General features: G+C 36.8%; 1 pseudogene; it reads right to left on the reverse strand.

Annotated features, from left to right (window-relative positions):
- Positions 1 to 298: 298 nt before the first annotated feature.
- On the reverse strand, positions 299 to 425 carry LOC117286731 (annotated as a pseudogene).
- Between the last annotated feature and the right edge of the window lie 12705 nt (positions 426 to 13130).

Raw genomic sequence — 13130 nt, forward strand, 5'->3', positions numbered from 1 at the left:
GAGGCAGGCACTGAGGGTATAGAATCATTGTAGATGTCCCAAGAGAGTGTAGAATGGCAAGTAGAACATGGTATACACAGGGTGTGGTAACCCAAGCACCGGTCAGGCAAGCCGTTGTTTAACAGAGGCTAATGGAAGAAAGGAGAAGTCATAAAAGTAGTAGGACACAGCAGCAGGGATCAAGGAAAATACCTTGCACTTCTGACCTTCACAAGTACGACTGATAGGTCAGCCAGAAGCCAGCAGCTAAGAAATGAGAGAATGGAGGACATACTGACAAAGCCTAGCAAAGGCCAGGCTCCACAAGGGGCATCTTTTCATCATCCACTGAGCCAGTAAATATTTATTGAATATCTTTTTTCAATTAGCAATAATCGCGCCTCGGATAAACCTCATTGGCTACGATACTGCCACTGCGCAAAGCTTGAATATCTTTTTTCTATTGAGTTTATTCATGCTTTATACAGTACAGTTACTTTCATCATTGGGATCTTGTACCTTTACATGACAGATTTTGATTTTCATTTTTTCCCCATACCCCTTTGTCCCCTTCACCCCTTCCACTTTTCCCTATTTACAAAGACTTTGTTTCTAATTTTTCCTTTTCTCATATTTTTTCTTTGCCCTTATTTCCTTTCCCCTATCCTTCCCATTTCCCCTACACCTTTAGCCCATTTCTTCCTATTTCACATTATCAGTTATACAATATGGATCTTATTTGCACTTTTATTTTTTTATACCAGAGAAATTACTCGGTATTTACACATGTGTGTCCTATTTATTTCACTTAAGAGTATGGCCTCAATATGCATCTATTTTCCTACGAATGACTCGAGTTTCTCATTCTTTATGGCTGAGTAGTACTCCATTTTATAGAAAAACCACATCTTCTTTACCCAGTCTCCAACTGATGGGCAATTGGGCTGTTTCCAAGTTTTAGCTAGTACAAACTGTGCTGCTATAAATATGGGTGCACATATGTCACTGTGATATGATTCTTTTAATTCTGTTGGAACGATACCCAGCAGAGGAATAGCTGAGCCAAATGGAACCTCAAATCCTAGTTGTATGAGGTATCTCCATATTGATTTCCACAGTGGTTGCACCAGTCTGCACTGCCACCAACAATGGAGAAGGGTTCCTTTCTCCCCACAATAGTTCCTGCATTTGGAGAAGGGTTCCTTTCTGCCCGCAACAGAAATTTGCTATTGTTTGATTTCTTAATAGCAGCATTTGTTATTGGTTGATTTCTTACTAGCAGCCGTTCTATCTGGGGTGAGGTAGAATCTTGGTGTTGTTTTCATCTGCATCTCTTGAATGACCAGTGATGTTGAACATTTTTTCATATTATTTATTTGCTGCTTTTACTTCTTTGTCTAAGAAATGTCTGTTCATTTCAGATGCCCATTTTTGAATTGGGTATTTATATTTGGGGGTCTTTATATCTGATATTTTTGAGTTCTTTCTATATTCTAGATAGTAGTCCTTTGTCTAAGGAGTAGCTGGTAAAAAATTTTTCCCCATATTGTAGGTTGTCTCTTAGCTCTCTTGGTGGTTTCTCTTTCAGTTCAGAAGCTTTTTAATAAGATGCAATCCCAGTTGTTGATTCTTTGTGCTGGTTCCTGTGCTACTGAGGAGTTGTTCATAAAGTCTTTTCCTATGCCAATGTCTTTGAGAGTACTACCTAACTTATTTTTCAGCAAGCTTAGTGTTTCTGTTTTAGTATTTAGATCTTTAATCCACTTGGATTGAATATCTTATTGTGAAAAGTCTCCAAAGAGGAGAATAATTCTTGATCTGATTATCAGCAGGAAAAGAAGAAAGATACTGTTTGCAATACTCAGCCATACAATTACTGGCCAGAGTAGCTACTGTGATGTGATATGGATTGTACGGTGTGGATGGAGCTCCTTTAAATGTCTTTTGTTTCCAGACAGGATTTATCCTAGAGATCAGATGGGGTAGAGCTTCTGGTGTCAAATAAATTCAGAAAGCCCAGGAATTGGGGAAGATGAGACAAACATTTCTTGACTAATAGAACTGCATGCATCCAGTGTAGGACTTGCCATTAAACTATTAAAAATAGTTGACTGGTTTTACCAAGTACAGCTATTACATAACAGAAAGCAGGAAGTACTGATTTTATTAACACCTTTCACTTGAAAAATATACTTTCTGAAATATTTTTCACATCTCATTTTCACAAAATTCTTTGACATTGAAAGAGATAGTATTATACCCATTTTTGGAAGAGGATATTAAAGCATTAACAATTGAAATGCATACTTTAACTCCTGGCTTGCCAGTGTCAGAGGCAAAACTACAGGCTCCTTATTGCTAAGTCATTGCTCTTTCCCTTATGCCACTTCTTTTTTGTGTGATGCTGTGACAACTCTTAGGGGAGCACCACTGAGACCAGTAATGATGTACTTTTGGAAATAGGACCCAGCCAGGTCTGCACATTCAAGAGAATACTTTCATCAGTGATTATGAATCCAAGTTTTAAGTTACTTGCTTTAAAAAAGTATGCTTCAATTCTAATTGTATAGATTATTTATTGTAAAGGGTTCTCCTTAAATGTACTAAAGTGAATTAGCAATACTGAATATTTAGAAATATCAGTTTCAAGTAAAAATACTTTCATTTTTGTAATTTTACTATGTTGTTGAGCTACTGAGTTCCTCCAGTGTGCCAGGTGCTACTCTAAGCTTTGAGGATACAGCATTAAACAAAACAGATGGTGTTTTTTTTTGTGTCATAGGGTTCTTGTTCCAGTTGTGTGGGGGGGGTGTTTGTGAAGGAGACTAACAAAAAACTAAAAGGTGAAAAAATATATGTCAGATGTTGCTAAGTGCAAAGAGAAAAATGCAATAGGGAATGAGTACAGCATATGTGGGAGTGGAAAAGGATTCCTATTTTAAGTAGGATGGTTAAAAAGGCCCCCAATGAACTTGATTGAAATACATATTTATGTCATTCTTCTAAAACTATCAAAAATAATAAATATCCAAACTACCTATCAATAATTATTAGTGAATTTATGTGCCCAAATCTAACATGCATATAAAACCTAACATTTATTTTTCAAATTAACTTCTAATTCTTATGTATCTAAAAGATGAAATAATTTGTTTTTGTCAAACTATAAAGATGTGGAATTTAGCTATTACTAATCTCTGATTTTTTAGACCTCCCACTGTTTAGCTCAGTGATAAAATTCTACAATAAATTTTGACTTGAAAGATTTCAGGATATCACTAAAATGGGAATGACAAATGAAGGCTATGAGATGAGGCAAATATTTGGCAAATCCTGAAGCACTGAGAATAAGCTTTATTAAGTGTAGTGGAACTAGATAATCATTACTGTTTTTATTTTTATTTGTGATCAAACATAATTAAAATAAAACATTCTCTGGGGTTTCCAAATTACCCTAAAGATTTATTGGTCTCCAAAGATCTTTGTAGATGGTAATCCTGGCACAGAGTTCTAAAACAGAGGGCTGTCCAGATCTGGAAAGAAGTTGGAAAATGATTTGTTTAAAAACAAAACAACAAGTCCCAAGAATCAACATGAGAGAATGTTCTGTGACATTCTGAGAACAAAGTGGAAAGGTGCATTTAGAGATTCAATGGCAAGCTGAGCCCCAGAATGCTCAATTTGTCATGGTGATTTAGATTGCAGAGATCCAGGAGAAAATGTTTTAGCTGCCCTCTTGTGGCCGAATGGGAGGTTTTGCTTCTTCCTGTCAATACAGTACTTATTGGAAACAGTGATGCATTTTCCCCTTCTGGAGCTATTTATGAAGTAAATTAAGAATAATAAGAAATTTCAAGTTTCAAATGAGCTAAAAAGACCTTCCTCCTAAAGCAAAACCCTGCAGATGCATTAATACATACTTTTTAGTTCAGCAAAACCCCTGACTATTGGTCAATTATGTTAAAATTGTGGCTTCTTCCACCCTACCACCCTCCTTGTGGGGTGGTGGGATAGTGCAGATTTAAAGATGAAATAAGCCCTCAAGGCTATAAACACTTATTTTTAGGGGAGTTGTGAGGACTAACTGCAGAAGCAAATGTAGGAAATAATTAAAGGAAGGGCTTTGACACCTCTTCTCTGGATCATCAAAGCTGTTACTTAACCTGAGAGTTTAGACTTTAGTTTCTCCATATTTAAAATAAGATAGTTCAAAGACAACTTCTAGGAGCCCTTTTAGTCCAAATCTTTAGAAATATGAGCTGAATTACAGGGCAAACTGCTCTTGTTTCTGGGACTTCTTTCTGTTCTGGCTGTGTGCCTTTATAATTAGTGAACTAAAGACCAATTAAGGATATCGTATTATGAAACCTTTGAAAATTGCAGAGTTGCCATGAAATTTGTAGAACTACCTTATTGGTCTTGTAATTGTTCCAGTTAATTTATGCAAGTACTGAACTTATTAAGTAACTGTTATATGCTCTGCATTATTTTAGGTCCTTCCAGAAAGCCAATGTTGCACGGGATTTTTATTTTCAAGCTGTTTACAGTTTAAAAATTTTTGAATTAAATCTTTTGTATGTAGCTTTACACAGTTTGCTTACAGGTTCTCATGATTATTAAAATATTATGGGGAACTTAACTTTAAATGTTCCCAAAGATCTTTGAGCTGGGGTTATCTGAAACTTAGCAACCCCCCCAGGGAACTTTGGTAAGATTGGATCTGTTGTCAAAAGCCTGAATTCAGGGAATGTATGCCCTTTGGTGAACCTTCTAGTGAAAGAGGTGCTTGACCATGCATTGCTTGTTCTGAAAAGTACTCTTCTGTGGACCATTTTAAAGGAAATTCTAGTAGATCCAAGAATTTCATATTCATATTCATGGAATGATTGTTTCAAAAAGCAAGATTGTTTTAAAAATGATGTGTAATTTTCTTTATATTTTTATCAGGGTAAGATTATTTTTATTTGATTTGCCTGCTCCTCAAGTCCTTGTGCATGCTCCAATGTCTGAAGTAGGAAAAGGCTCTTAACTTTGTCAACACTAATTGTTTTGGATATCAGAACACTTAAATGGCATATTATGAAATGAAAGTAGACTTCATAGTTATACAGATGTACACAGGTATGCTATGATCAAGTTGCAGAAGTTGGAGAAAGATAAGATCATGAGGAATTTTGGGAAAACTTTTGTAAACAAAGATTTTTTTTCTCCCCTATTGCCTTGGTATTTTCAGAATATCCTACACATCATCTACTATATGTGGCTTTGTTGTAAGTTAGAGTTGGTTAGATAAAACATTTGAACTCTTTTTAATTTGGCAATGTGAAGAGTTTGGAGTCCAATGATTTGTCTTTAGGGAGGTGTTTGGGGAATAACAAAATACTTCAGAATCATTAAGGATATTCCAAAAGGGAATTTGGGAGTGGTTGAAATGCTTTGTGTATTCTAAGAAGGCAAGATGGGAGAGATTAGAGGAGGGAAATGGTTTGCAAATTTTACTTAGAGATGTGTAAACATATCACCATCACTACAGGTTCATAATAAAATAAAATAATAAAATAAAATGGTAAAAAGATGATGGCTTCATCTGGTTTCTGTTTAATAAAATAAGAAGGTAAAACAATAAAAACATTCACATGTTACAAAGGTAGGACCATTAAATGAGTGATATTGGATTTCCCTTCTGGCCAAAAAATGTGTCTATTAGGAAAACTTTTTTTGGGTACCGGGGATTGAACTCCGGTCCTTGCACTTGCAAGGTAGGCCACCAAACCCCTGAGCTAAATCCGCGGCCTAGGAAAACTTCTAAATACAGGGTATGCTATATCATTTTAGTGCAAATGGTGATACCACAGATTACTTCTTTAAGCAGATTATCATATAGAGAGGATCTAAGGGATGTAGTGTGGAGTCTTGGAGAGAACTCAGAACTGGATTCATAATATGGTGGGTCGGTCATTTAGCTATGTAGTCTTGGGGAATTCTTCAGTTTGTTTCCTTACTTATAGATTGGTTCATTCTTTGTCTCAATGGTTTGTCCATAGAAAGCTCCATGCCCTCTTCTTGCCACATGTTCTAGGTTTTTTTTTCCTCATTGAGTTTATTGGTACATTTTAGGGATACAGTACAGCTACATTCATTATTGGGATCTTGTACCTTTTCATGACAGGTCTTGGTTCTCATTTTTTCCCCTTGTCCCTGCCCTCTCTTCATCCCCTCCTCCCCTCCCCATTTACAAACACTTCATTTCCATTTTTTCATTTTCTCATATTTTTTTCTTTTCCCTTATTACCTTTCCCCCACCCTTCCCACTTTCCCTACACCTTTATCCCTTTTCTTCCTATTTCACATTGTTAATTATCCTATTAGGATCTTGTGTACTATTATAGTTTATTCAAACCAGAGAAACTATTCAGTATTTACACATGTATGACTTATTTATTTCACTTAGGAGTATACCCTCAATATGTATCCATTTTCCTATGAATGAATCTAATTTCTCATTCTTTATGGCTGAATAGTATTCCATTTTATAGGAAAACCACATCTTCTTTATCCAGTTTCCAACTGATGGGCAAATGGGCTGTTTCCAAGTTTTAGCTATTACAAACTGTGCCTCTATAAACATAGGTGTGCATATATCTCTTTGATATGATTCTTTTAATTCTTTTGGAAAGATACCCAGGAGAGGAATGGCTGGGTCAAATGGAACCTCTAGTCCCAGCTCTTTGAGGTATCTCCATGTTTTAGGTTTTTAGGAAGATTTTGCTACATACCTGACTGTCCTTCAAGACTGTGCCAATCAGTGAGGCCTGAAGAGCAAAATGAGGAAAAAATGTTTAGATGTTATTATTTGCTTTAAGTAATACATGGAAATTTAGACCCTTTCTTCACCTATGCCAAATAAAGAAAGATGCTTTTAGCATTGACCACAAATGGGTCTTCATCCCATAGTCTATAAGGAAACTTGTGGTGGTGGGGGTTACAATTTCCGTACAACTGGTTCAAAGACCTATCCAGACATTTTCTGTTATGATTGTGGTTTGAAACTTCTTGTTGTTTTTTCAGGAAGGCAGTTTCCTACATTCACTTGTTCAAAGATTGAATGCACATTTTTAAACATTATTCATGCATCTTTATGGCTAAAACCATGTTTGTGGTATTGCCTGGTTTTTGATCATCAGCTGAAATGTATATATAAGTAGAAGTGAAGTGGGCTCTATCTAATATGAACAAGGGATCTGTGTGAATTGGACACGTCAATGCAGAGGGTAGCCACAGGCAAACAGCTTGTGGTCCCAACAGAATGTGAGTTGCATAGTACTACAGCTCCCGACTTCTTTGAGAGTAGTTAAGGAATACGGGCTTTAGATATGAAGTTTCTGTTGGTTTTTAAACAGCACGAAAACCAAATGAAGCCCATTAGCTTCTAGTTGCAGATAATGAACTTTTTCACTATTAGCCTTCTTTTTTAAAATTTTTTTTATTGGTACATTTTAGTTATACAATACAGTTACATTCATCATTGGGAATCTTGTACCTTTACCTGATGTATCTTGGTTCTTATTTTTTCCCCATTCCCCTAACCTCCCTTCATCCCTTCCACCCTTCCCTATTTACAAAGACTTTGTTTCCATTTTTTTTCCCTCTTTCTCCTATTTTTTCTTTTCCCTTCTTAACTTTCCCCTATCAGCCTTCTAATTGAGAACTACATAATCTAGGGTCAAATCACGGTCCCATCACTTACTAGCTGGGTGATACTGGCAAGAAATTCGCTTCTCACCTATAAAGTGGACATGGTGATAGTTCTTACAGAGTTCTGGGGTATAGTCAAATGATTTAAAATATATAAACTGCTTAGAATAATGCCTGTGTTGTAGTAGGTGCCACTGAAGTGTTCCTTATTATTAGAGTCTCTTTTCCTTATTATTAGAGTCTCTTTCCTGTTCTTTCACTATGGGACCATATCCCTCTTCCTGTGAGGTCTGCAAAATGCGAAGAAAGAAAAAACAAAACTAACCTTTATCGAGTACCTTCTATGTTCCAGGCACTATGTCAGGTGCCATTTTCTCACTTAAACCTCATGTACACTGTCCAGGTAGTTTCATGCCTATTTTACAGTAAAGAAAGCTGAGCTTCAGTGAAATTGAGTATCTTGTCCATGAGAGACTTGGGATTTAAATTTAAGTGGATCTAATTCTCAGTGTGTCATTTTACTAGAAAGTTTAGCGTTTGCTATGCCTCAGATCTAGAACGTACCTCCAAAGTTTCATGTGTTGAGAGGGGGGCTTTCAGAAGATGATTGGATGATAGGGTGCTATATTCATCATGGATCAGTTCATAGCTGAATGCTTTTAGGAGGTAGAGTCTAGTTGGTGGAGGCAGATCACTGGGTGTATGCTTTGGAGGGGTATATCTCTCTTTGGCTCTCTGCTTCCTAGTTGCCATGGGTGGAGCAGCTCTCCTCTGCCATGCCCTCGACCATGCCATTTCTGTCTAGGAGCCATGGACTGAGGCATAGACTGAGTCTTCTGAAACCATGAGCCTAAATAAACTTCTCCTCTATTTAGTTATTGTTGTTATTTTGTCTCAGTGATAGCAGAGTGTCTAATGCACTATCTTTGACCCAGTGTGATTTATAGAGAATTTAATGCCTGTTAGTCTCTCTTTCATAAGGGAATTTATGGAAAATTGCCTTTTAACTGGATATATTTGGGCCTGATTAAGAAGAAGTGTAAGACTCATGACTTCACTTTCTCTACCAGGCAAGACTCAGCTCCCTTGGGGAAAGGACTGGATCTTTTCTCTAACTGAAGAAACTAGCATAGTCAGTGAGCTTAAATGCTTTCAAAGAAGTGAGGAAGACACAGTAAGAAGCTGTTACAGTTTTGGAAGAGTCTGTATGCGACATGACACAATAGGTGTGCCAGGCCAGGAGTTGCCCTTAAATGACTACACTATCAGTTCCGCAAAATGTTATAAACACTACCTCCCTAACAGTGTTCTTTATGTTATAGTGAATACAATCAAAGTGGAGAGATAAGTATAAAGGAAAGAAAAAGACAGGGAGAAAAGAATGACAGTGGATAATATGTCTGTAGAAATAAATAGGGAAGGACTGTGAGGCAAAAACCACTGAGAAAATTTTAGATGCACAAAGTGATCTTTGATTTAGAGAAACTTCCCAAATCAGGACGAATCAGAAAGCATATACAACAGTTTCTTTGGAAAGCCCTTTTCACCTCGAAAGGCCTTGCTGAAAACAACTTTCGCTTTTGGTAGGTGGAATCGGAGAAAGGAAGTTTATTTAAAAGAATATCTGTCGTGATAAATCATACAAAGTCTTTCTCAATTAGAGCTTATGTCACATCCATCTATAATGGAAGAGAAAAATATGGAAGGCTTTCTGTTTGCTGGTGAAGTGTTTTTAAAGTGTTTTAATTCCTCTTCCCTGAGAAGTTTGAGCACAAACACCACACACAACTTGGTAGTCCTTGCCTAAAATATGTTAAAAGTTAGTAAAATGACAAAAATGTTGAGTGGAGTGATTAATAGGTCTGTTTTTAAGGATCCAATGGGGAACCAAGGGGCGGACAGAAACTGTCATTCCCACTCTGTCCCTTTATCATTTTACTTTCTGTCTCTCACTAGGTTGAGGGATTGTCAGGGCAACTGAGCCACCACTTGCTGTACCCCTCATTCTCTCCACATGGCGTGCCAGCCTCTGAGGGCTGCACAGCCCCAGCACTGGGGCCAGGCAGGCTCACAGATGGACCATGGGATCTAATCCAGATGTAGAGTGCTGCTGAGTCCATCGATCCAGAGCCAAGGGTCAGGGTGTGAATGAGTGTGCAACAAGTGCTCTTTAATTGGCCCAACAGAGTCCTATGCTTTGGGGCTGAAGGAGCTCTGGCATGTTATTTAGCCTCTTTAATTCTCAATTCCATATGTATGTACTGGGAATAATCCTAAAACCTACCTCACATTAGTGTGATGATTCAATGAGCTTATCCCGTGCAAATGGCTTAGCACAGGGTTTGGCACATATTCATTAATATTTTCCATGACCCGCATGGCACAGGGTCCAAAGCTGGGGAGAGTGGTGGGAGAAGAAAATTAAAAAAGAACAAGAAAGAAGAATACATTCCAAGATTATGCTTTAAATCTGAGACAAGGTGGAAACATAGCCTGTTGAGAGCTAATAGCCACCTGGAGTCCAGCGCACTCTTTAGAGTATAAGGCAAACAGGAAGAGAGGGTGGGATAACTAGTGCAACGTTGCTTATGTGGCCTAGGCTGAATGTAGCATGATTGTCTCCTGATTGCGGTATGCACAGAGAGGGAACAAGGAAGAAGGATACATAATGTAACTGTCACCTGGGGCTGTACCATCCAGGATCTACAATCTTAGTCAAACAGACAATTCGACTATCTAGTCTATGGAGAAGAAAGGGAGTAGGAGGAGGCGAAGGATGGTCTTCAGGCTCGGCCTGCAGCAAATATTATTAATAATAAAATGTTTTAGAGGTGATATTAATCATAAGAACAGATGACCATATTTGCATTAAAAACTGACCTAGTTCCAAGTGATTTTTCCTTGGTGAGTCATTTAAAAAGGGCCTCAGTGTGAGATCTAGTACCTTCATTCAACACTCTCCCAAAATTCAAAATAAGCATCTCTATTTCTAAATAGAAATATCTGTTTCTCTTGTAGGCCCATTTTTATCTCTTTATGTAAATTATCCAGACTTCATAAAATATGTAATGTGGTCCTGTTCCTGGGAGGATGGTACAATTAATGTAGCAATTACTTGTAGATAAAACAGTGACCCATTTGATGAATTAAACATAAATTTAAAAAATAAGAAAAAGAGGGATAAAATTCACATCTAAAGGAAGTACCATTGTTTCATATTTGCTATTTACATGTACTAGAGTGCTTCTCATCTTCAATAAACAGAATAAAAATAGGTCAGGTCAAAATAAAAATTTTGCAAAGCTGTGTTTTCCAATTCATACCACGAGGTGATTTTGATCAATGAAGGCACCATTGTTAATTCTTAGGGGCCATCCTTTGACATTTTCCTGCATTGCATATTGTGGGTAGGAGAATTATCAGCATTCTAGTGGCAGGATTGAGTAGTGTGTTGTTCAACTGCACTTCTTTTAAAACATTCTATCCCCAACATTTTCCCTTGATAAAGTTAGGCTGGGACAGTATAGAATAGCAAAAGGCCTTAGAACTAGACATGTACTTGAAGCCTGTATATACCATTTATTATTGAGTTTTGAATGCATGAATTATTTCAATAATTTCTGGGACTAATGAATGTTTCTCAAATGTTAGCATGGATCAGTATCACCTAGAAAACAGGATAAAACACAGACCATGAACACCATCACAGATTCTGACTCAGCCTATCTGCTGTTTTGACCCAAGAATTTATAGTGAGTTCCTAGGTGATGATGATGGTGATAATGATGATAATGATACTGATTTTGGGATCTCATTTGTTTGTAAGATATACTATGAGTGGGTTAAATAGATTCTGATGGTAGGTTTTGAATAGCTGTTTAACTATTTGTGGCTGAGTTTCCATAACTATTAATGGGAAAAAGTAGGAAAATCCTTGGATGGTTTTCTGGGAAGGTTGGCAATATTATGTTGATATTCCTGGCACTTAATGGCAACCAATAAACAGATATTTTTCTCTGGCCAGGCAACCCAGGATTCAAATTAAATTTCTGCTGATTGCTGACTAAATGGTCCATTATACATTCTTAAAATTGTTTAAACATCATTTCTTTGTAAAGTGGATAGTATGGACTGAATTTTGTTGTTCCTTCCAAATTTATGTGGAATCCTAGCCTTCAGTTAGTATTTGGACATGGTGCTTTTGGGAAATAATTACAGCTAGATGCAGTCAGAAGGAATTAATGCCCTTATGAGAAGAGACAATGTGAACTTCGCCTCCACTATGTAAAGACAGTGAAAATGAGGCTATGTGCAAGCCAAAGAGAACTTTCATCAGGAACCTTCATCTCAGAATTTCCAACTTCCGTATGTAAGAAATAAATTCTTATTTTTAAAGCTACCTAGTCTATGATAGTATATTATGGTATCCCTTATCTGTCTAATACAGTATCTATTCTGTAAATTAGAGATAAAATGAGATTCTATATGTATAGCATTCAGAACAGTACTTGATAGATGTAGTAGGAGGTAGCTAATAATGGGTGTCAGTGTTATCATCTAATAAGGAAAATTATCACTTTGTTCTTTATTCCAATTCTTTTTGCAAGATTTCTCCTCACATTAAGTTCAGTAAGAATGGATGTGGATGAGAGTATAGCTCTCTATATGGAGGGCTAATGCAAGCCTTTCAATTTTGTTATTATGGATTAATTTCTGTCATCTTTGGACTCAATTATATGAGAACAAAAAATATCATCAAACATGCTTCTGTGTTCAGCATGTCAAAGACAGTACGCCATCTTGAGTGGCTCGTTTTTGGGAGATATTGCTTTTTTTCAAATCAGTGGTCTCCTGAGTGGTATCTTGCACATATATTTCTCATGAGAGTGGCAATTGTGAATATTTTCTGGCTGGTGCTAAGGTTCATTTTCTTCTGTAATTATCCTGAGGTGGGCAGTTTTGGAGAGAAGGAAGAGGAGATTTACGAATGAATTGAAAATAGGACTTAATGCATATGGCACTTGGTTAAATCGCTTAATGTGGCCATGGTGAAAAATTTCTTCTGGTTCTCCCTTAATCGCTAAAATTCCCTAAATTATAAGTAGATTCTTCAAAGCCTTATGTTTCTACAATTGTCAAACATCTAATTTTGTTTTAGAAATCATAAGATATTATAGAGTTAATTGAAGCTTTTTAAGTAGGAAAAAAACAGTGAAATCACATGCTTTGGTTATTTTAGCAACTCTAATTTATCATAGTAAATGCCATTATTTGAATCACCTAATGAGTGAATGTGCTGCCGGGAAGTCACTTTTAGTAGTTTTTATTTTTCTTTTTTAAAAGAGACATTATGTCCAGCAGCTGTGGAAAAAGTCAGGCTGTTTCTTATAAAGTTAAAGATACATGAACTACATGACTCAGCAATCTCCCTAGGCATTTACCCAAGAGAAATGAAA

The sequence above is a fragment of the Fukomys damarensis genome, unplaced genomic scaffold, assembly GCF_012274545.1.
Source record: "Fukomys damarensis isolate Sample0158 unplaced genomic scaffold, DMR_v1.0_HiC HiC_scaffold_2, whole genome shotgun sequence".
Taxonomy (NCBI): Eukaryota; Metazoa; Chordata; class Mammalia; order Rodentia; family Bathyergidae; genus Fukomys; species Fukomys damarensis.